We start from the raw sequence: 24,962 nt of genomic DNA, 5'->3' as shown, positions 1-24,962 counted from the left end.
AGATAGCCTCTTCAATAAATGGTGCTGGGAAAATTGGACAGCCACATGCAGAAAAATGAAATTGGACCATTTCCTTACACCACACACAAAAATAGACTCAAAATGGATGAAGGACCTCAATGTGCGAAAGGAATCCATCAAAATCCTTGAGGAGAACACGGGCAGCAACCTCTTCGACCTCTGCCGCAGCAACATCTTCCTAGGAACAACGCAAAAGGCAAGGGAAGCAAGGGAAAAAATGAACTACTGGGATTTCATCAAGATCAAAAGCTTTTGCACAGCAAAGGAAACAGTTAACAAAATCAAAAGACAACTGACAGAATGGGAGAAGATATTTGCAAACGACATATCAGATAAAGGACTAGTGTCCAGAATCTATAAAGAACTTAGCAAACTCAACACCCAAAGAACAAATAATCCAATCAAGAAATGGGCAGAAGACATGAACAGACATTTCTGCAAAGAAGACATCCAGATGGCGAACAGACACATGAAAAAGTGCTCCATATCACTCGGCATCAGGGAAATACAAATCAAAACCACAATGAGATATCACCTCACACCAGTCAGAATGGCTAAAATCAACAAGTCAGGAAATGACAGATGCTGGCGAGGATGCGGAGAAAGGGGAACCCTCCTACACTGTTGGTGGGAATGCAAGCTGGTGCAACCACTCTGGAAAACAGCATGGAGGTTCCTCAAAATGTTGAAAATAGAACTGCCCTATGACCCAGCAATTGCACTACCGGGTATTTACCCTAAAGATACAAACGTAGTGATCCAAAGGGGCACATGCACCCGAATGTTTATAGCAGCAATGTCTACAATAGCCAAACTATGGAAAGAACCTAGATGTCCATCAACAGATGAATGGATCAAAAAGATGTGGTATATATACACAATGGAATACTATGCAGCCATCAAAAGAAATGAAATCTTGCCATTTGCGACAACATGGATGGAACTAGAGCGTATCATGCTTAGCGAAATAAGTCAAGCAGAGAAAGACAACTATCATATGATCTCCCTGATATGAGGAAGTGGTGATGCAACATGGGGGCTTAAGTGGGTAGGAGAAGAATCAATGAAACAAGATGGGATTGGGAGGGAGACAAACCATAAGTGACTCTTAATCTCAAAAAAACAAACTGAGGGTTGCTGGGGGGAGGGGATTATGGAGAAGGGGGTGGGATTATGGACATTGGGGAGGGTATGTGCTTTGGTGAGTGCTGTGAAGTGTGTATACCTGGTAATTCACAGACCTGTACCCCTGGGGATAAAAATATATGTTCATAAAAAATAAAAAATTAAAAAATAAAAATAAAAAAAATAAAATACAGCAGTTAGGCAAACTATTTTTGCCACTTGGGGAAAAAAAAAAGCAAGTCATTTCTAGATGATGTCGTGGCTTAGATATAAAATAAAGAGATTTGGGTCTGTTATATTAAAGCCAAATATAAAATGAAGCAGCCTAGCACACACTTGTTTGGAGCTTTCTTCCATTAAAATGGTTCAAATTAGCAGTGGTTTCATTGAAAGGTAAATTTGATAGAAGTAAATTTAGAAATTTTACAGTTTTAGCTTAATTAGTAGGAATATGAAAACCCACTTGCTGGTGATACGTTTTGTATTGAGCTTTTTTCCTTCGTATTATGTATGTGTAGTAGTTTCGAACATTAGGAAATTTGTGCACGGCTGCACCTAAAAGATCAATAGAGTTGGAAATGTTAGAATCTGTTGTGTTTTTTTTTTTTTATGTAGTTTACTAGTATTGAGTAAATTTGCACTAAATATTATTAGGCCTTTGTTCTCAAACTATTGATACATCCCTTATCATCTTTTTTGTCTTACCTGTTGGAATGTCTTTCTTTCTGTGAAAGTTAGTGACCTGAAAGAGCAGCCCAAATTTAGTGTTTTAGATAGTTATCTCTGGTAAATTAAATGATGAAAAGCATGGCTTTTATAATGAAATGAACTACAGAAGTACCATAAACCTAACACTGAATATAAAGATTAGAGCGTAAAAGATACACTCTTATGTACTTTACAATAATGCTGGATTGATGTCATAATCTTAAGTTTTTTAATTTTTCATATACTTTATTATAATTTTGCTGTAGAAAATTAGGTTAGCGTTTGGCTTATAGTTCAGGTATATAATGCTGACAAGTATATCTAATGCATATTGGACTGATGATCTTTCTGAAAGTTGTTCTGTAAGTTACAACCATATTTTATTTGATTTGTCATTGGTAGTCAATCTTGGATGTTTGTTAGTGGGAGCAGAACCATGGCAGGGAGGGGGCGGGGTTTACGTGTGTGTATTTTAACAGCAGCAGAGTTCTGAAACAGGAAATCTGCATTATCGTATTCGTCCAGAGAGCTAGGAAGGAGGTAATTGTTTCTTACGCTCGTTAAAACCAGTTAGTTGGGCAACTTAAATTTTAGAGGTTCACAGATGTAGGTTTGAACAGTTGTAGATACATTATTTCATAACAGCTCTGAAGAAAAATTGATTAAATTTGTTGAGAGGAATAATCCCTTAGCTAATACACACAAAAATTGTACTTTGGGTTTTTAGAGCATTGCTAGCATTATCAGTGACTTGATTAGATATTTTTTCTGTGGTTCTGGTTTGCTTACATTTAAATAAAGTTCAGAGGGCCTTGATTGTTCCTTTAAAAAGTATTTGTTTAAAACTGTAATCTTCAATTTAAACAATAGAAGAAGTTGATTCTGTGTCAGGTATTTGTCACTGGAAATTATCATTCCCTCTTTGTTAATGTGTTTATGCTCATAATTACATTCTTAGGTATTCACAGCTTAATTTTTATCTGTCAGTGGGTATTTGTCATTTTTAAAGCTATATAGGTAGCATTTCATTGGGCTAAATATCAGGCATTGCTTACTGTGCTGTGTTAGGATTATTTCCATTTTTTCCCTTTAAAAACAGCATATTGTGACTATCTTTGCATAGTTTACATTGTTTTCTTAGTGCACATTGTTAGAGTGGGGTTTCTGGAACAAAAGGTAAAACAGTTTCATAGTTCTTTGTTACAGATTGCAGATTTTGTGCCAAATGAACCAATTTATGGTATTGCTACTAAGTAGAAGAATTACTAGCAATTCTTGATGTTACCTTTGAAGAATGTGGTATTTTCCTTCAGAAAGTAAGATCTAAGCCTGGCTCAGTTGGTAGAGCATGGGACCCTTAAACTCCGGTTTGTGAGTTCAAGCCCTGTGCTGGGCATGGAGCCTGCTTAAAACAAACGAAACTACAACAGCAACAAAAAGAAACTCCACATAGTGACATCTAAACTTCTTTTCAAAGCAAAAAATGTATAAACTCTTCAGTCAGGGCAAGTTGGTATAATGTAACAATTTTAGAGGAAGTTGTGAGGTCCTAATTGTTTGGAGGAATAGAAAGCTCCAGTAGAGCTCATAAATTACTTGGCAGTCAGTTTTCCTTTCTGGTTTGCCATTGTGGGGGAAGCTAATTTAGAAGTATTAAAAGGAACCTAAAATTTATGTTAAAGTGGATTTAAGTGAATATATTGGAATTCTTTTCTTTTATAATTTGTTTATAAAAACATCATATTGAGTTGCCTTGTAATGAGACATTGAAACTAAAATTAAATAACAGGATATTTCTAGTCCATGCAACCTCAAATCATAACAGCTACTTATTACAATTCTAATAGCCCTTTACAGTTTATAGTTTTAAAGATATTTCCAGATACCGCATTTGATCCTTGAAACAACCAATAAAGAAATTACATTAGGTGTTAGGATCATCATTTTGCAGAAAAAAAAACAAAAAAAAATTTTGAGGCCCAGAGACTTAGTAACTTACCTGCAGTCATAGGCTTTTAAGTTGCAAAGCTGAGAATGGAACTTTGGTCTTCTATTTATTAAATGACACTATGCACAATGAATCATGGAACACTACATCAAAAAAACTAATGGTTTACTGTATGGTGACTAACATAACATAATAAAAATAAACAAACAACAAAAAACATTATGCATGAAGTATTTTAATGCAGGCCTGGCACCTTGGGAATATTTAAATAAATGTTCCTGTGTCCTGTGCTGTTTCTGACCACTATGCTTTATTCTTAAAAATCCCCAATTTTTTTGGAGCAATATTTTTAATATTTTTGTAGTTTTCTGTATTTTTTTTGAGAAATATTTTTAGTATTTCTGTAGTTTAGGCTTTGGTGCTTACGCACCCTTTTCACTTTATAAAATCAGATTTTAGGCAGCATTAATTTGCTCTGTACAGGAATATTTATATGCTTTATATGTTAGGACAAATTGTTCTCAAATAATGCAATTAGCACTTTATCAACTGGAAAAATCAGCATCTCCTTTTTCTGCTTTCCTACCAATATGAATCTTCAATTTAGAAACCAGATACAAACATTTTACACATTTAATAGAGAAAAAGAATACCTAGTCAGAAATAAAAAATCTTGCATTAAATGAGACTCCCGTATAAGTCTATGAGTGGCAGTTGTTTAAAGCATAATTTGATTAGTGAAGTTGCTGATATGGATATAACTGTGACATACATGGAAACTCTTTGTTAATTTTAACTTGTTAAAATTTGTTGGAAAAAAAATGTAGACCTGATGTAGCTTATGAATCAGTGGCTGAATTTTTTTTCCCCTCACCTGATCCTTAAGCATCTGTTGGTTGATAGCCCTGACAGAAAGCAGGGAAAAAGCTCCAGAAATTCCTGGAAAATAGAATTAAATGCTGCAGTCTTGGTATTTACTAACTAGCTTTCGATTCTTCTTGTCTCCTCTTGTTAGTCTGACTTTATTCCTTCATTCCTGCTGCCGATTCAGCTGAACGTCAGTTCCTCTTGTGAGCTAGGCAACTTCAGGTTTGCTCTTACTGCTTTTTGATCACTACCTCTGTAATCCACATGTCACTTTCTATTTGCCATCTGCGTTCCATGTATGTTACCGCTTCCAGTTAACTAGAATTTTTAAAATAACTTATATGTGATCTGTGGAAGTAATTTTTCTTAAAATAATTGTGGCAGAAAAAAGGTGTTACTGGTTTGAATACTAGTACTATATATTGGTATTTTAGTTTATAACTTGTTTGGGGATAAGTATATCTATATATTATGTTGAGTAGTACTACAAAGAAACTTCAGAAGTGCTTTATTTTTAATAATTGTACTTAAAATAAGACTGTCTATATTCAGGGACACATAAAATAAGGCTTACGGAGCTATTTTTGGTTATTCTCTATTTGAAAATTCTAGTTAAATTTGTAGTGCAAATGACATTAATTTGGGTACAAGTAAAATTTTGAGACAAGGTCAATATGAAATCTCAGCTCACATGTTTTTTTCTAAAGGCATTTTGTTAATTTGGTGTAACTTAGAATATCCTTTTAGTGTTTTAAGTCAGGATTGGATGTTAAGAACAACCAGTAAAAATTGAGTTAGCTCATATACTAGCTGCATCATTTTATAGTGTGTCAGTTCTGTTATTGGTGAAATTGACTTCTGTGGACAGGCTTTAGAACTTAATTATCATTTATTATTTTCTTTCTTGCAGTCAGCATTCTATGTTTGAGAGGGAATTGTTGCAGCACTTGAATCAAGACTCTCCAACATGATATATATGATTATCAAAACTCATCAATGAATCACTTAAGATCTTGTATTTTATTGTATGTAAATTATACCTGAATTAAAACAAAACAAACTGAGCATGTTTGCTTAGAGGTGGGGTGAAAGGTCATGTACTGAATGTCGTATGTCTGTGTCTGCAGATCTGCCATAGCAATGGTAGCTGTCCCTCTGAGGGCCGACAGAAATTCCTTTTACCTCTCTGCTTACTTCATGTAGCCACTGATAACAAGGGGAAAGCAGTCTTTTGTTTTGTTCCCTTTGGGAAATTTGGGAATATTTTACATTTGTTCTGAAGTTAAATACTTAAAAGGCAAAATGCTATAGTCAAGATTTCAAAGAGTTAAGGTTTCTATTAGACTTTGATGCTCTTTAGAAGGATTAGGTTATTCAGTAAAGAGTGTCATTGGAAAAAAAAAATATCCAAATCGTTACAGTAAGCACTAATGGTATAGTTCTGTCCCATTTGTTTAACTGATAAACAGCTATCACTATGTTCTAGTAGTTTTCCATAGGTTAATGCATTTAATCCTTATCACAACCCTATGTGATAAGTACTTTTTTTTTAATGAAGGTAACACTTTCTTTTCTGTTTAATTTTTAATTCAAACTTTTATTTAAATTCCAGTTAGTTAGTATACAATTAATTAGTATACAATAATTAATAATTTCTATACCTGAAATTAATATTATACTGTATGTTAACTAACTGGAATTTAAATAAAAGCTTGAATAAAAATTAAGCAGAGAAGAAAAGAAAATGTTACCTCCTACCAGTCCCATTTTACACAGGGAACTGAAGATGGGTAACTTGCAAAAGATGACTTAGTAAGTGAAGCTAGAGTTCAAATCCAGGCAGCTTGGCTCTTGGAGCATATGTTCTTTTTTTTTTTTAAGATTTTATTTATTTATTTGACAGAGATCACAAGTAGGCATAGAGGCAGGCAGAGAGAGAGAGGAGGAAGCAGGCTCCCTGCTGAGCAGAGTGCCCATGCGGGACTCTATCCCAGGATCCTGAGATCATGACCTGAGCCGAAGGCAGCGGCTTAACCCGCTGAGCCACCCAGGTGCCCGGAGCATATGTTCTTGACCATGTTGCCACATTGCCTGCGAGTAGATCACTAGATGGCAAAAATATTTGGCTTCCTGCAGTGATCTAGTTAGTATAATTCTTTATGCGCAGCATTTATAAGTAATAAGATGAGAATTTCATATGAAACACTCTCGTTATTTGAAAGTATATCTGGTAATTGCAAGTTAACACTATTCCGTATTAGAAATATATATATATATATATATATATATATATATATATATATATATATAGTTTTCTCAGTTATTTTTATTTGGTTTAAATTGTCCAAAAAAAGCATGTCAGAAATTTTAACATTAGGAAGCAAAAAAGTCAAATTGGACATGCATTGGTATAATTCATGTCATAAGAAATATGTGTCTTATAATTCATTACTCAGTTTTGGAAATTCCAGTGATTCTGTATTGTCTTTTAAAAGTTTTTCAGCTTTAACATTTGATTAGTAAATTCACTTTCATTTGAACCTGCTTCCTTTGAAGCTTTTATATTTTTGTTACTGATTTGGAAATATAAAGAACTCTTAATCTTTTATGAGGCAGCATGGTATAAAAAGCTGGGTTTGTACCTAACTGGTTTGAATCATAACTCAGTACTTACTGGCTGTGGAACTTAATGCAAATTACCCAGTCTTTTTGACCCTCAATTTTGTCATTCATGAAATGGAAATATTACCTTGTAGGGTTGCTAGGATTAAATGGGAATGTATTTCCTATAGTGTGGTACATGTTCTTTGCATCTTTCTAACTTATGATGGAGGTTAAAGTCTTGGGTAAAATCTCAAACTGTGAATAAGAAAGGTGAGGATCTGTGAAAAATGAAACCTTCAGAAGACTGGATGTTTAGATTCTATGTAAAGGAAGCATTGGATCGTTGCTCTGTCAGAGACCCCCACGCCGATTCTGGCCTTTGACTCCTTATATGTCTGGTTAAATTGAACTCCCTCTCACAGCTTCCTTCAAACTAAATGCAGTCTTCTGTCCTGCCTTCTCCATACAGCTCTGTGTGTGAGCCACACTGGCCTGCTTGCTGCTTCCTAATGTTGTATGTATTTCCGCATCCCTGTTCTGTTCCCTGCCTGAAGTGTTCTGATTGCTTGTTTGTTCTTCTGTCTACTGATGTCTGACTGACTTCTTAAGGATATTCTAACATATCACCTATTTTGTAAAGCTTTAATTAGAATTAGCCCCTCTCTCTTTATCTCTTAAAATATTTCGGTCTTATATTCAGTAGAATATAAGTCATGTGGCACCGCTGCATGTCTGTGTCTATCTGTCTTTCCTGACAGAGTAGGGACTTTTCCAGTGCAGTAGTCTTTGCTTACTTAGCCTCTGCTCTCACTGCCCCTTGCATGGAATGTTCACTGTGTGTTTGAATAATTAAGTGAATGAAAGGGGGCCAACTGAGTTTACTTTAATGAGTATATAACATTCCTATTTATGTATAATTAGAGACAAATGGTTTCCTTTGCAACTTTAACTCCTTTATTAGTATTCATAGTGCAAGGATACATTGGAGTTTAGTCCTGGTTAAAATGACTGCATTTCAAGGGGCATTGTATTATTGTGTTTTCTGTAAGGCTGAAAATCATACTAGTGTCTTTACTGAAATTAAGCATTCAGTTGGAAAGTTCATTAGGAGCAGTAATTACTATTACTTTGAATAAGAAATATTTTGCTGTTGCATTGCTCAGAAAAATTCAACTTAAATTTCTTACTTATATCTATTTATAATTTTTTATGTAGGAATTCTGGATTGGTGGAAGCTGCCACTGCTTTGGGTCCCTACTGCTGCCTCATTTGTCTTCCGAGTGTTATTTTCTATATGTTGGTGCTCCCAAGACAGGGTTACAAAGTAAAGATTATTCACTTTCAGGAATTACTACTGCTGTAGGCTTGATTTGAGCCTCCAGTCTCTCTCTTTTTTTCTTTCTCATGAACGGACATAATACCCAAAATATTTTGATAATTGAACATAGTTCTTTGAATGAGCTATGTTTTTAGGTGGAACTACTTTCTTAGGTGAGAATAATAGATGACAGCTATTATTTGTAATGTGTGATAATCCTAGTAGTTTGGGAGTCTCCATAGTAGAAGAACCCTTTGAGATTGGGGGTGAATTTATATATTCTTAAAGTGACAAAATTGCCACATAGTAAATGCTACTTAAATCTTTTTTCATTACATATTTGTGTGTATGTATGTGTATATACATATATATATTGATAGAAATTCATCATTTTTTAAAAACTAAATACAGAGCTGAATTTAAGTCATGTGGGACAAAACAATATTTTGTCATGATACTTGGTAAATAGACCTGGAGTTAATTAAAAAGCAAACAATTTTTAAAAATCCCCTAAGCGTATATCTGCATTCACCAGTGCTGTCAAGGTGAATAGCAGACTATAACTTGATTTGGGGTTATAAGATTTTAGAGATTTGAGTTTAAGCCACATTCCTAAAATGAAGGAGTCCCAGACAGGAAGAGACCCATACAACATAGCCCATTCTTTTATTGGCCCCAGCTATCAAAAAAGGTTGAGATATAGACTCCAACCTCAGTGTCATAAAATGTTCCACCAGATTAACACCTCCATTCGCCAAAAGCCAAATGTTATTGCTCCATGCATGATCACGTGTGCTCTGCTACGGTTCTGCTCTCAGTGTGTGATAAGGCTGTTTGTGTGGCTCCGTGATACCCGCTCCCATTCTACCCATTCAGATGCTTTTCTTTGACATCTTTAGAAGCTCAGGTGTTCACGAATTTCTCCCAGACAAACTAGTCTATATTTAGACATGTGAGACAAAAACACTTCAGAAAGTACACATTGGGTCAACTTCATTCTCCATTCAGCTCTATATCCTACCTTTGAGGCTGGCCATTAGGATTATATGAAGAAAAATTGTGATGGAAATTCTGCACAGTTCCCCAGTCTGTGCCATGGAAGAGGAATAGAATGCAATGACAGACATCAAAATGGTTCCCTCTGGAACCAGTAGGTTAAGCATCTGCCTTCAACCTAGGTCATGATCTCAGGGTCCTGGGACCGAGTCCTGCGACAGGCTCCCTGCTCAGTGGAGAGTTTGCTTGTCTCTCTTCCTCTGTCCCCACTTATGCTCTATCTCAAATAAATAAATAAAATATTTAAAAAAAAAATCTCTTACAGAAATAGTGCAGGCATTGTATCAACAACAGAAAATAAAAAACAAAAATGAGAAAAATATATATTCCCACCTCCTAGAGATGATTACTTTTAGTACCTTAGTTTGTAATCTTTTTGTCTACATATGTCTATATGGGTATATATGCATTCTTATTCGATTATGACATAATGCTGTGTATTCTCTTTTGAAACCTTTTTTTTTTAGTCAGTAATGTGTGCTTTTCCATTTCAGTCATCTTTTATCCCATATAATGCCCAGATCATTTTCAAATTTCTCTGGTTAGCTCAAAAATGTTCTTTATGGCTTGTTCGTCTAGAACAATATCCAGATAGCATTGTACCTATGAACGTGGCTCTTAGAATCCTTAAGTCTTTTTTTTTATTTAAAAAAATGTTTTGGGAGATTTTTATTCATTTATTTGACAGAGAAAGGCACAGTGAGAGAGGGAACACAGCAGGTGGAGTGGGAGAGGGAGAAGCAGGCTTCCTGCTGAGCAGGAAGCCTGATGTTGGCCTGGATCCTAGGACCCTGGGACCATGACCCAAGCAGAAGGCAGAGGCTTAACAACTGAGCCACCCAGGCACCCCAACCCTTAAGTCTTTTAAAAATAAGGGATACCCATTCCTCCCCTCCTTGCCTTTTAAAGAGACATTTGAGCAGAGACTAAGTCATATGTTTCAGACCTTTTGAATTTGTCCAGTTTATTCTCATGTCATTTAGCTTGTTTTTCTATCTCTTATATTTAATGTAAATTAAAATTTATATATAAATACTTGGTTGAGTCTCAGGTTGAAGATACCTTGGATATCATAGGTGATGCTGTGTCCTTCATATTGTATCACACAGAAAGTTACAGGATCTCTGCTTAACTTCCTTGGTGATGCCCAGATTGACCACTGAAATTGGGTGGTGGCAGTCTTTTCTGCCCGCTGTTCAGTTACATTGGTCTCCTTACATCAGAAGGTATTTTGGGTGGTGTTGCTTTGGCTCTCTTAAGAAAAAAAAGTTGAGTTCTTCATCATCCACTAACCTGTTGGTTGAGAACCAGTTGTTGATCCTTGCCTAAATCAATAAATTTATTAGGGTTTGCAAAATGTGATTTTTAAAGTTCTATTCTTTTGTGTTTATTAACACAATGTTTTTCTGTAAAGTAGATCTTTACTGTATGAAATGGTGCTATTTGGTTGTCGTGAAATACAGCACCTACAGGAAAAGTAGCATAAATACTTAATCTCCCTCTTTTTCTACTTTCAGAGTAGAGAAAGAACTGTTCTAACAGCCACTTCAAAAGGTGATAAATGAAAAATAGTTTGTTCTTTTTTCCTTTGAGAGTCTTTATATAGACTCAAGGGTTTTAATTTTATTTAGGGTGTTTTAATTTACTACCATTTAAATTGTTTCTTTGATACTCAGTTTGTTAGAGCTTTAGGTCCTGGGATGTCCTTCATTTTAGCTCCTATATCTGTCTGATAGAGATCATTATCTCTTGAATACCTTCCTTGTCTCCTGGCACGGAAAAATATTCCAGACTCATCTTGTACCTTCCTGCCACAGACCTGGCATCCATTGTAGTTCCAAGTTTAGTACCTTTTAATATATTAAATACTAGAGATGCAGTCTGGGTCCATCTAGGGATTGTTTACTGCTAAGATTGATATGCTTTTAGGCCATTTCAGTGAAAAGACCTAGAGAACATAGATTTTTATAAACATGAGTTCATATTGATATTTCTAATTAAGCTTTTTACTTGATTTCTTGATTTTATACCTATAATCATAAATCTTAAAATCATTAGTAAAATTTCATTTTTTTGTACAATATAAAGAAGAAAGCTTGAGGATATCAATACTGATAATAGTAAAAACAAACTTGCAGAAGAAGTTTAAAATTTCTTTGTAGTTCTTTTTTTTTTAAGATTTTATTGATTTGAAAGAGAATGGGCATGAGAGAGAATATGAGCACAGGGAGAAGAGAAGCAGACTCCTCTGCTAAGCAAGGAGCCCTGTGTGGGGCTCAATTCCAGGACCCTGACAGAGATGTGTAACCAGCTGAGCCACCCAGGAGCCCCTCTTTGTAGTTCTTTTTGTTCTTACAGTGCTTCCTACCAAGAAGTACAGTAAACTTGCAGTAGCCCAATAACTCCTGTGAAATAAACTCTATCTCCTGGTTACCAATTTGATATTTAATTGGATTTGTTTGTTGCTGGTTTTAGTGTATGTTTTCCCCCTTTGCCACTCCTTCTCTATGAAGCAAACATGTTTATTGGTTTCTCAGTTATCATTTGTGTGTGTGCAAATGCACATGTGTGCTGAGAAGTTCAGATTCAGGCAAATTGTGTGTAAATCTTACTCATTTTATCCAAAAAGAAAATATTTTTTGTACAGAAGGTAGCATATTGTATATGCTATTGTGTGAGGTCTTTTTTCTTTTAATGAAAGGTTTTTATTTTTATTTTATTTTTTAAATTTTATTTATTTGAGAGAGAGAGAGATGGAGACAGATAGTGAAAGAGCATGAGCAGGGCAGAGGGAGAGGGACAAACAGAGTCCTGGTTGAGCAGAGAGCCTGATGTAGGGCTCTACCCCAGGACGCTGGGATCATGACCTGAACCACAGGCAGATGATTAACCGACTGAGCCACCCAGGTAACCCTGTTTTTTTTTTTTTTTTTTCCCTTAAAATATTTTTAGGTCTGTCCAATAAGTGTGTGGTAAAACTATGGATAAAACCTTTTAAAAAAATAATTTTAAAAAGCTTTTAGTAACTTGATAATTATTTTCAATTGAAAATAATACCGAAATTAACTCAATAATGTGAAAGCAGCCAAAAGTGATGAAAAAAGATCTACAAAAAGGCACTGGATTTGGTGAATTTTGGATTGTACTTGAAGATCAAATGGGGTCCAGGAGTAGGTAGGTGGAGAACTTCAGGGAGGGTGTTGAAGGGAGGCTTGGGGCAGATCAGCTTGGCTGTTTTGGAAGGTATATCTCAGAAAAATCACGAGATTAGAGAGAGGAATAATGGTACTCGGGAAGAAATGAGGTCTGCCACTATTGACAAATGGATAGAAATGTAGATTGGTTGGTATTTTTTGTTTTGTTTTGTTTTGTTTTTTTAGTTTGATGCAGATTCTTCTGGAGCACAGAAGTTTGTTTTTATGCTGACTACAGTGTGTAACATAAGTAAATAGAATGGCATGTTAAATGTTGATTACCTTGATGGTGAATGAGGAAAGCTTTCTACCTTAGTTCAGTATTACTAAGTCACAAATACCAAGGACTTGGAAGAGATCATTGTGGTTGTCTCAACCTAATGTTGTGGAGTAGGAAATTTAAGCCTGGAAAGATGAAGTCATGTCCAGGTTATACAACGGGATGGCGGCATAAGCCAGGTCTTAAATCTGGCTTCCTAATTCTTAATTGTCTCTACTTTTCTCTATGCTGTGGTGCCTTTTGTAACAATGAAAAATGAGAAGTTGTGTAGCTTTTTTTGTTTTTATTTTGATACTTGGTTTTTGTCCCAAGGTAACTTCAGTTCTGATTTATAGTCTGTGGTTTTTGTTTTCATGTTTGTGGGCCTAAATAGTGTAAATGTAGAAGTTCCTTTTTTCCTTAATTTTTATGTACTTACTTTTAATGTACTAGGTAAAGAGATTTGAAAATTATTTTGCCATATAATTATTTTGAGAATTTTGGGGGGAATTAATTTAATGTACCTGTGTTTTTTAATTACACATGATGGTTTATAGATAAATACATTTGACATCCTTTTACTAGCATAGGTATAGTGATTTTTATAATCAGCTAATGTTTTACAAAATGTACATGTAGTTTGCATTGTTGTATATTTCAGATGTTTCCTTAACTTAAGTACTCAAATATTTATCCCAACATTATTGCTATGGGGGTTTTCCCGCAGAAAAGACTTGAAGGCGTATACAGGAACAATATTGATGATGCAGTAAGGTAAGAACTCTTAATTTTCTGTTGCAAATATTGATGTATTCATGCTATATTTTCATTTAGAGAAGATTTCTAAGTCTTAGAAAATGATGTGCTTTGTGATGAGAACTCTTTTTATTATGTCGGTGCTCTATAACTGCTTTTTGTTTGTTTAATGGACCTCAATGGGATACAGCTCATTTGATAAGAACTAACCTTTGACATGGTTAGGTGTATATAATAGGATTTCCTGGATTCCTTTTAAGGCTTCTTACCAATTTAAGTCCTGGATTCAGTTACACTATGGTTTTTGTCTTTTATTTCACAATGGGGGATTAGATTTAATCCTTGAGTGTATTCAGTCACTTAAATTTATTCATTCTAAGGTAGAGATAACTGATACCATGTATTTTTTACATAGAACAGTTTATAATGGAGCATAAGTATACTAAGCATTTGAAGAAGTAATTTGGTACAGAGGATCTGGACAGGAATTGCTGGGCAGACCAAGGCCTGACTTTGTCTCTTTTATAAACTTGCATGATTTTTTAAGTGTAATTATTATCCAGCTTGAAACCGTATTTCTCAAGACTGATTTAAATAATTTTAACACATGTATAACCTAAGAGTATGTGATATATTTTATGAGAGAAGGAATTTGTTTCTGTTGTAGTCTTAATATATTTTCTCATTTCAAAGCAAAAATATATATGTATGAAAAATTAAATGTAAACATCAGAAAATTTAATGGCTTTTAAAGTTTAAAATTTTGGATTATTTTGTTTATCTTCTTCTTTCTTGGAGACTTTCAATTTAAATATTTGATTAGAATTAATGTTATCTTGAATGGGAGCACACTTTGTAAAGCATTATGCAAATGTAGAATCCTTATATAATTGAGTATATGAATTGTCTGTGTCCTTATTATGAGCTAGCCATAAGTTGTTTTGTTAAGTGGTTAATTTTTAACAATTTGCTTTGAACCAATGTATATATTTACATTTTGCAGTATTGAGTTGTGTCCAGTTGGACTGTAGTTGTGTTTAAATTGTTCAGAATTTTAAAATCAGTATCAGTATCTACAAAAAGTACAGAAAAACCAGACTACTTTTTCGTAGTTTTATTACAGTTAGAGGTACATGGGGCTGTCAGAAGTACTGTTTAAGAATTTGAAAATAGGGAAAATAATGTGTCTCTTCTCATGGTTGGGCAGGACACAGTTGGAAGGATGCATAATATAAGATCCATGAGAGTAATAGCCTGATATGGCTTAGTCAGTGATAATACACATCTACAGAAAACACAGTAGGTGATGGAAAACAGAATGACGGGTGTAAATTTTGCATCGAGAGAGATGGAGAATCTGGAAAATAAGCAGTGCATCTCCTGAAGTGCAGGAGTGTTTATTAAGCCCCCTTAGGACCTAGATGAAATACCTTGCAGGTTGATCTGTTTTATATTACTGCTACATAATTCTGTATTCAACCAAGTACTACTTAACCAGATCAGATTAGTACTCATGTGGAAAAAGAGTATGAATACTATGGATAGAGGACAGGTTTTTGGGTCACTGTAAGGGCCTCCTTGTGGTGAGTTTACCTGGGGTGCTTGCTCCCTTTGCTCTCTTCTGACTGTGAATAAGTCACTGAAGCTGATTGATCATCTTTAAGTTACTGATAAAGTTCGGTTTCTGGATCAGCACATTTCATTTTCAGACCTTAGACTGATACTCTCACCAAGAAAATACTGTGCTACCAGTGCTGTGATCTTTCATCTTCCAACTTTGAAACTCCTGCCTTTAAGCCACTGAATTAAGATTCACAAATTTAATTTGTGAAATAGTAACCAAAGTTGAAGTTTATTCTATCCACTTTAATGTATCTATTTTATCTAGCTTTTGTCTTTTTCAAATCTGTTATTCCTTAAAAAGATTTATGTGTATGGTTTGTTATTTAGCCAGTAGTTGCTTTAGCCAAATGATCTTGTCACCCTTTGGCAAGGGTGGTAGCCTGTAAATGACGAAGAATGATCTGCTGAGTAGAATAGCTATGGCGTGCATGCCTGGCTTGTCTTGCCCTCCTCCTCCCCTCCAGTTTTGTGACTGGGGATATATATGACTATTGAGGCTTTTGTTGGCTTCATTTGCTCACTCCACTCCACTTATCTTATGAGAAAAAGGAGGAACAGTCACCAGGAAGGTAGCTGTAGCTTTTCCTCTATGAATTAAAATAATTTCCAAGAAGAGGATTAACTTCTCTAAGGGATTGGCTATCTCTAATACCTAAATGATTCATTTCCTTGATTGGTTCCCACAATATGGGAAATAGTAGTAATAAGCAGTAGTGATTTCTTTTTGGTTCAAAGATGATAAAGTGATAATGAAAAGCATGTCTTTTTATCTTCTTACAAGTTTTCTCATAAACGTATTTCCATTTGGATTTTCCTTTGCCCTATCTATTTGAATTTTTACTTCTCTAAATCCATGTTTTTTTTCTATGATTTTCCCCCAAACGAGAAATATTGTTCCAGGTTCAGGTTTTGTTGGTGTTGTACATCTTTGCTCTGAGTAAAAGAAACTGAAATTGCAAATGCCTTTATGCTTAAATTATGCAGTATTAAACTGTTTTGGGATATGGATTGTTATGGCAACGTGAAATTTTATACTTAAGGTACTCAAGTAACAAATATTTAACTTCTCCTTTTGAGGTTACCTCCTAGGGTTAGGAATTAATGTAAAAAAATAGAAAGTGGGGGAGAAGTGAACCAAGTTGGAATTTTTTACTATGTTAACTGCAAATGTTAGGCTTAATAATCAGAATTGACATGTCAGGACAAGGACATTTCAACAAAGGAAGATGAAGAGCTAACTCTTCCCAGATTGTTTTTTCTTCTTTTCCTCTTAGTCCTACCTTCTCTTCCCCTCCTTTATTGCCATTAAGCTCTTGCTCTGACCAGCTGGTAATTTGAAACAATGTTTTATTCAGATAATTGATTATTCTTGGATATGTGTGGTAATCTTATCCCCCTGGGCTAATATTGAAATTACCCTAATTTATATGTTATCTGGTATAAATCTAAGCAGCCTTTAACAAAATGATGCATTATGTGTTTAACCGACATAGCTTAAGAACTGTTCTGTACTTAATAAATCAGCCAAATGTAGGTTTAATAGAGGTGAACTGGCTTTCTTACTGCAGAACCTTTAATACATTACTATGCCTTGCAAATCTCCCAAGAATGAAATTCGAATATGCTGCTTTCCTTTTCCTTTTTTTCTTTTTCTTCCCCTCATTCTCCCTTCTCTCATTTCTTTTGTACTGTGTTAAAATAACATCTTTCTAAAACAGTGTTTCTTGGAGCACAACTTGGGAAGTGTTGAAAATGAAAAAAGATGCATCTAACAATATTTCCCCCTAGTCTGAAATCAGTAGGAAGTAATTTACTTCCCCTTTTATTGGAAAGATTTTAGATGCGGTTAGATTCCCATATTTGTCATAAGAGAAGGCTTAGAGCTGAGCATTCTGATACATAGTGATTTAAAAAAAAAGACTTTATCCATTGTCTTCTATACTATCAGCTTTTTTGTTCGTGTGTGTGTGTGTGTGTATGTGTATATATATATATCCTCCAACTTTCCTGTTTTATACATTCTTCCCAAAGAAATTTAAAATAATCTTCTCTTAATTATATGTCGATCTCTCAATCAGCCTTTTATTTATGTGTTAATATCCGATAAAAAAGGAATTGTTTGTCTTCCCAACAATATCATTATTGGCTGTTCAGTTCCAAGAATTAAAAAGAGAGTATATAGAGGAAAGTGTCACACTAATTTAGAGGAAAGAGTATTGTTTCCATTCTCCATTTCAACAATTTTTGACTTCTCTTTTATACTGTCTTTCTTTTTCCTGCTTCCTTTTTTCTCTTTATTGTGGCAAAAATTACATAACATAAGATCAATCATTTTAAAGTGAACAATTCACTAACATTTAGTACCTTTCCAGTATTTTGTAACCACCACCTCTCTCAAGTCCCCCAAACGTTTTTTAATACCCCAAAAATAAAAGCCTATACCCATTGGCTGCCTCCCACTTCTTTTGTTAGTTTTATTTCCTTACAAATAGCAGATCCTTGATAGATTTGACAGTGTTTATAGTATCTGCATCAATCTAGCTTTTAGGATTTCAATAATAGGTAACACTTATTTTTCATTATTTCTGTTGTATAAGCTGTTACATGTGTCATTTTATTAAAAATCTCTACAATTAATCTGTCCCCATTTCATATATGGTTTAAAAGAAGTTAACTTCCCCAAGTGCCATAGTGGGTAAGTAGTGAGCTGAGGGTCGAGTCTAGTCTGTGAGATTCCAAAGCTGATTGTCTCAGTAGCCATATCTATCAGAGGATGAAATGTTTTACCACATACATATGTACACCAGAATATGCCTATATAGGCATATTCCAGAAAATTTATTTAGGATTTGAGTTTCCAGGTTGAAAAAAAGCTATAAAGTGCCAAGCACAACGAATGAAAACAGGCCTATACCAGGCAGTTATTACAGAATTTCTTTAAGAATATCAGAAATAATGAGAATGTCTCAAAAGCTTTTGGGATCATTTAGGAGGGATTAGGAATATATATATGTCATCTAACTTCTCATAATCTAAGAATCTAATTTAAAGATGGAAGATGGAGGACTAGCACTTTACAAGTTCTGCATTCAGCCTAGAGTTCTGTATCCAGCCAAACCATTAGTCAAGTGCAAAAGGAGGAAAGAAAGACCTTCAAGAACAAGAAAAAAAATATATCCACCATGCAACATTTCTTAGGAAATTCCTAGACCATGTGCCCTAACAAAATAAGAGAATAAACCATCAAAATAAAGAAAGGGGCTTTAAAATTTTGTTTTAAATTTTTCTTTTTCTTTTCTTTTTTTTTTTTTTTTTTTTAGAGGGGTCAGTGAGGGGGCAGAGGGGAGAGGAAGAGTCTTAAGCAGGCTCCATGCCCAACCCAGAGACTAATGCGGTGCTCCATCTAACATCCCTGAGATCAGAACTTGAGCTGAAGAGTCAGATGTTTAACCAACTGAGCCACCCAGGTGCCACTAAACTTTACCATTTTAACCATTTCTGAGTGTATACTTCAGTGGCCTTAGGTACATTCATATTGTACAGCCTAAAACTTTTTTTTTCTCCTACCACACTGAAATGTTGTACGCATTAAATAGTAGCTCCCCCATTTTCTCTACTCTGAGCTCTTGGCAACCACTGTTCTACTTTCTGTGTCTGTGTATGTAACTATTCTGGGCACCTTATATAAGTGGAGTCATGCAATCTTTGCCTTTTTGTGACTGACTTAGCATAGCATGTGACTTCGTTTAGCATAATGTCTTCAAGTTGCACTCATGTTGTGGCCTATATTGGCCATGTTTTCTTCCCTTGTATGTATATAGCACATTCTGTTTATTCATCCATGGATGGACACTTGAGTTGCTTCTGCCTTTTGACTGTTGTAAATAATGCTGATATGAACATGGGTGTACCAGTATCTGCATCTTGCTGCTTTCAGTTCATTTGGTTGTATACCCAGAAATGGAGTGGCTGGGTCAAATAGTGATTCTGTGTTTAATTTTTTGAGGAACTACCATATTGTTTCTCCCAGCAGCCGCATCATTTTTCATTCTCAGCAGCAAGAATAAATGTTCCAGTTTCACTACATCCTTGTCAACACTTGGTATTTTCTGAGCTTTTTTTTTTCCTCATTCTTTTTTTTTTTTTTTTAAGATTTTATTTATTTATTTGACAGACAGAGATGACAAGTAGGCAGAGAGGCAGGCAGAGAGAGAGAGGAAGCAGGTCCCCCTGCAGAGCAGAGAGCCTGACATGAGGCTCGATCCCAGGACCCTGGGATCATGACCTGAGCCGAAGGCAGAGGCTTTAACCCCACTGAACCACCCAGGCGCCCCACTTTTTTTTTTTTTTTTAATAGAGCCATCCTAATGGGTGTGAAGTGGTATCTGTAACTTGAAGAAATCACACATGTCAGCTACAGAAGCAGAGACCTGAGAAACTTCCTTCTCTCTATGAGCCTTGGTAACTGACCTCTCCTGCAAAGCCCCTTCCCCAAAAGCAAGAGGAAAAGGACGGGGCATAAAGCACCCTTATTTTATCTAGACTCTTTCTAAGATTTTTCCCATTCTTTTTACTTCTGGAGAATGATAGCTGATGATTGCTTCGTTTGCTGGGAACCAGCGCTCTAGGAAATTCGTGTTAGCCACTTGGCCACTCTCATGTACCCTGGCCCTCTGTTTTAAAAAATGAAAAAATGCCAAAAGAAGGTTTTAGAAACAGAGGTATTTAAAATGTGCACATTGGACACATCAGTACTAGCGTACACACTTAGAATGACTGTAATTATCTTGAAGCAACTTACAAAGTCTAAATTTGAGGTCTATGGTCTCCCTTCTTGGAAGGCCTATTTAAGCATCTGGTTGATTCAGTCTTATATTTCTCATCATCTAATAGGAGGCCTTCCATCTCTTTCCTCTTCTGTTCCTCTTTTAAATTTGAGTCTAGACAATATAGCTCAAGTTCCAGAGGAACCAGAAAAATGACCAATGATTTTCAGTTTTGGGTACTCTAATTTTGCATATGATCTTTTTGCCGCATGATCTTTTTTCTTTTCATTGAAGTATAGTCAACATATATGTTATATTAGTTTCAGATTTATAATGTAGTGATTGGAAAAATCTAACAAGTATAACTGCCATTTGTCACCATAGAATACTCTGACTTATATTCCCTTTCATCACCATGACTTATTCATTCCATAACTAACCTGTATCTCCTGCTCCCCGTCACCCATTTTTCCATTTTGTCCATAGCCATACCTGCTCCCTTTTGTATTTAAGGGTCTGTTTCTGCTTTCTGTTTGTGTTAAATTTTTTTTTTCAGATTCTACATATAAGTGAAATCATATGGTATTTGTCTTTCTGTGACTGACTTACCTTGCTTAAGGTAATACTCTATATCCATCCATGTTGCAAATGCAAAATTTCATTCCTTTTTAATGGCTGAGGTATAGTCCATTGTTTGTGTATCAATCATCTCTTTATTCATCTGTCATTGGGCACTTGGGCTGCTTTCATAATTTGGACATTGTAAATAATGCTGCAGTAAACATAAGGGTATATGTATCATTTTGAATTAAAGTTTCTGTTTTCTTTGGTTATATATACTTATTAGTGGAATTACTGGATCATAAGGCAGTTCTACTTTTAATTTCCTGAGGAACCTCTGTACTGTTTTCCATAGTGGCTGCACCAATTCACATTCCCACTAACAGTACATAAGGGCTCCTTTTTTTCCACATTCTTAACCAATACTTGTTTCTTGTCTTTTGGACTCTAGACGTTTGGCAGTTGTAAGGTAGTAAGGTGGTAACCTCAGTGTGGTTTTAATTTGCACTTACATAATGATTAGTGATGTTGAACATCTTTTCATGGGCTTATTGCCCATTTGTTTATCTTTTTGGAGGAATGTTTAGCAGTTTGTGTTTTTGTTGTTGAGTTCTAGGAGTTCTTCATATATTCTGGATATTAATCCCTTATCAGATATGTGATTTGCAAATATTTTCTCCCATTCTCTTGCTTTGTTGATAGTGTTCTTGATGAACAAAAAGTTAAAAGTTTGAGGCAGTACATTACAATTTAACGATTTTTTGTTGTCTGCCTTTGGTGACGCATCCAAGAAATCATTGCTAAACTGGTATTATGAAGCTTTTCTTCTGTATTTCCTTTTAAGTGTTTTATAGTGTTTGGTCTTTTTTGATTAGATCATTAATCCATTTTAAGTAATTTTTGACTATGTTTTAAGATAAGGGTCTAACTTAATGCTTTACATGCACTTTTCCCAACACCATTTGTTGAAAAGACCATCCTTTCCCCATTGAATGGTCTTTCCACACTTGTCAGAATTTTTGACCGTATATACAAGAGTTTATTTCTGGGTTCTCTATTCTAGTCAGTTGGCATATGTGTCTGTCTTCATTCCAGTACAACACTTTGTATCTTTATGGTAGATTTTGAAATCAGTAATTGTGAGTCTTACATCTTTGTTCCTCTGATTCAAGAGTCTTTTGGCCATGGAGGGTTTTTGAGAGTCCATATGAATTTTAATGGAATTTTCTAGTTCTGTAAAAAAAAAAAAAAAAAAAAAAAAAAAAGTTTTGGGGATTTTTGAATGATATTAATCTGTAGATTTTGTTGGATGATATTGAAATATTAACAGTATCAGATTGGGGTGTCTTTCCATTTTTTTAGGTCTCTAATTTTTTTTTTCAACAGTGTTTTATAGTTTTCTCTGTATATCACCTCCTTAATTAAGTTCTTTCCTAGATTCTCTTTTTTGGTTTTTATCATGGATGGAATTTTCCTTTTTGGATTGTTCATTGTCAGTGTATAGAAGTACAGCTGATTTTTGCACATTAATTTTTTATGCTGCTGCTTTTTATAGTTTGTTTATTTGATGATTTTTTTTTTTTTGGTGTGGAATCTTTAAGGTACATGTAAAAACATATAGAACATGTCATCTGCAAACAGAGATAATTTTATTTCTTCCTTTTTAATATGGCTGCCTTTTTGGATAGAAGTAGCAAAACAGACTTCCTGTTTTGTTATTGACCTTAGAGGACAATTTTTGTCTTTTACCATCACATGTCATGGTAGCTATAGGGTGTGGAGTTTTTCTTTTTAAATCGACTTTAGTTTTTGGAGCTATTTTACATTCACAGCTACATTCAATTAGAAGGTACAGAACTTTCCTGTATGCCCCCTGCCCTCACACATATATGGTCTCCTTCATTATCCTTGCGCTCTACCAGAGTGGTTTATTTGTTGTATTGATGAACCTGTACTGACATCATTATCATACAAAATCCATAATTTCCATTAGGCTTCACTCTTGGTGTTGTGTGTTGTATGATCTTGGAAAAATTTTAATGACATGTATCCACCATCATAGTAACATACCTAGTGGTTTCACTGCTCTAACAGTAGTCTGCAGTCTGCCTATTTGTCCCTTTCCTCCCAGCCCAGCCGCTGGCAACTGCTGATTTTTTTTTTTACTGTCTCCATACTTCTGACTTTTCTCTATACTGTCATATAGGTGAAATCATCCAGTATGTAGCATACAAAAACTCTGGTACTATCCAATATGGCAATATATGAAAAACCCACAGCATGCAAAATGGTATGGCCACTTGGAAGACAGTTGGTAGTTTCTTAAAAAACTAAACATACTCCATAAAATCAAGCAATTGTATCCCTCTGGGTAGTTACCCACAAGAGTTGCAAACTTATATTCACACAAGAATGGATGTCAAGTCTTTAATGCCTGGCTCCTAAATGAGGAAAAAGGGGGGAAATGAAGGGAAAAAATGGGCTCTGGATCTTTAAGTCCCCTGGAAGCCTTTTCCATCAGTGGGGATTTCAGCAGTGGTGGCCTGCTTCTGTGTGTGCAGGTGTGTAATCAGAAGCAGCAGCCAATGATCAGAACACAGATCTCTGATATTTGGAGTACAAGGTCCCATAAGCTGGTGTAGGCTGTGCTAGGCATATGTGCATGGCTTCCTCTTGCTAGGTGAGGGGGGTGGGCACTGGGGTGGGTAGCTGCTACCATAGTGAGAGTTGAAATTGACTGAAATTAACTGTGAACTGTGATTTACTGTCTAAGCCTTTCCCTAGAAGCTGCAAGCTTTTGAATAGACTCCAGGATTCCAAAATAGTTACACTAGTCAGATTATGCCAGTACAATTCTTGTTTAGGTGGGGAGATGGATTCCTGGTGACTCCTACTTTGCCATCTTCCCTCAACTAATTTCTTATTACAAGTTTTTTTTTTATATCTTTTGGAATACGTGTTTATGTATTCCTTTGACAAAAATAATTTTAAAATGCACTTTGGCAGCTCATAGGAGTTCATAGGAATTGAGGAAAGAAAAGACTTCTAAAAACTAAAGACTGTATTCTCACAGCTGTCTTTAATGAATTCAGATTATTATATATTGAAATTATTTGAATGAAGTAAGGTATAGTGTGTCTTAGATTGTACTCTATTCCACATTTTGAGGGTATTAACTCTCTGCTCTTAAGTTTTTAGTCTACTTTCCAAGTTATCTGTAGTTAAATTTTCCCATTTCCCTTTGGAAAGTGCTGTTTTCTTGCTTTTTTCCGCTTTTCCATTGTATCAAATTTATAAGGCAGTGAGCCAATTGTGGGCATGAAATCCTTGGGAGGAGAGAGGAGGAAGTGGGAGGGGCAGCCATGGTGAATGTTTTCCTAAGTAATATTCAAGTTCTTTGAGAGAACTTACCCTTCCCCCTTTTTAAAAATGCTGTGATAGTTTCTCTTAAATAGATTGTTTATCCTCCTGTCAGTCTCACTGTTGCGCAAAGTGCTAGATAAGAAATTGTATAGTTCACATTATTAAAGGGAGTACAAAAAGTATTTTACCAACCCTTAGTCAAAAAAAAAAAAAAAACCCAAAACAAAAAAAAACAAACAAAAGCCAAAAAAACAGAACAGCTATAGGCTAATAAATAAAAGAACAGAGTCAGAGTTCTGGGTTGCACATGACAGAAAGTAGCTCTAATTAAGCAGAAAAGAATTATTTGAAAAATATTAGATAGCTCATAGGTAGAGAATCAGGCTTAGAAATTTTGCAGAAGCAAAAGACCATGCCTTGCTTTGAGGGAAGCAAGGCATGGTCAAGAGGTTACAATAAGGCAGTCTCTGCTTAGGACATGGCTGCTTGAAAACTTGCTATCCCGGGTACTGCTGCCTTGACTGCATGTTGGTGACTGTGCTTATAAGCTTTCAGCACTTCTGGAGCTTTCTTTCAGTGATCTGACTCCTTTGCCCCTTGCTATCACCACCTAGGATTCAGTGTCCAGAGTAGGAGGACCTAATTGGTGTTAGACTTGCACCCATGATGAGGAAGATAAGGAAGGGAATATTTGCTTCTCACTTCTTGAAATTCTCTCCAAATTAGAATGGTTGTGGATGCTGAACAGCCTAAAGAGTACTAATACCTCCTATAAATTTCTCTTACTTCACAC

At 35.3% G+C, this 24,962-nt stretch overlaps 1 pseudogene; it reads left to right on the top strand.

Annotated features, from left to right (window-relative positions):
- Positions 1-24,962, top strand: part of LOC123390209 — a 92,512-nt pseudogene that overhangs the window by 11,524 nt on the left and 56,026 nt on the right.

This window comes from Mustela putorius, unplaced genomic scaffold (genome assembly GCF_011764305.1).
Source record: "Mustela putorius furo isolate JIRA1106 unplaced genomic scaffold, ASM1176430v1.1 tig00537291_pilon_pilon_pilon, whole genome shotgun sequence".
NCBI classification, from domain to species: domain Eukaryota; kingdom Metazoa; phylum Chordata; class Mammalia; order Carnivora; family Mustelidae; genus Mustela; species Mustela putorius.
The sequence above is the reverse complement of the archived record's forward strand: the minus strand, read 5'-3'. Positions and strand labels throughout refer to the sequence as shown.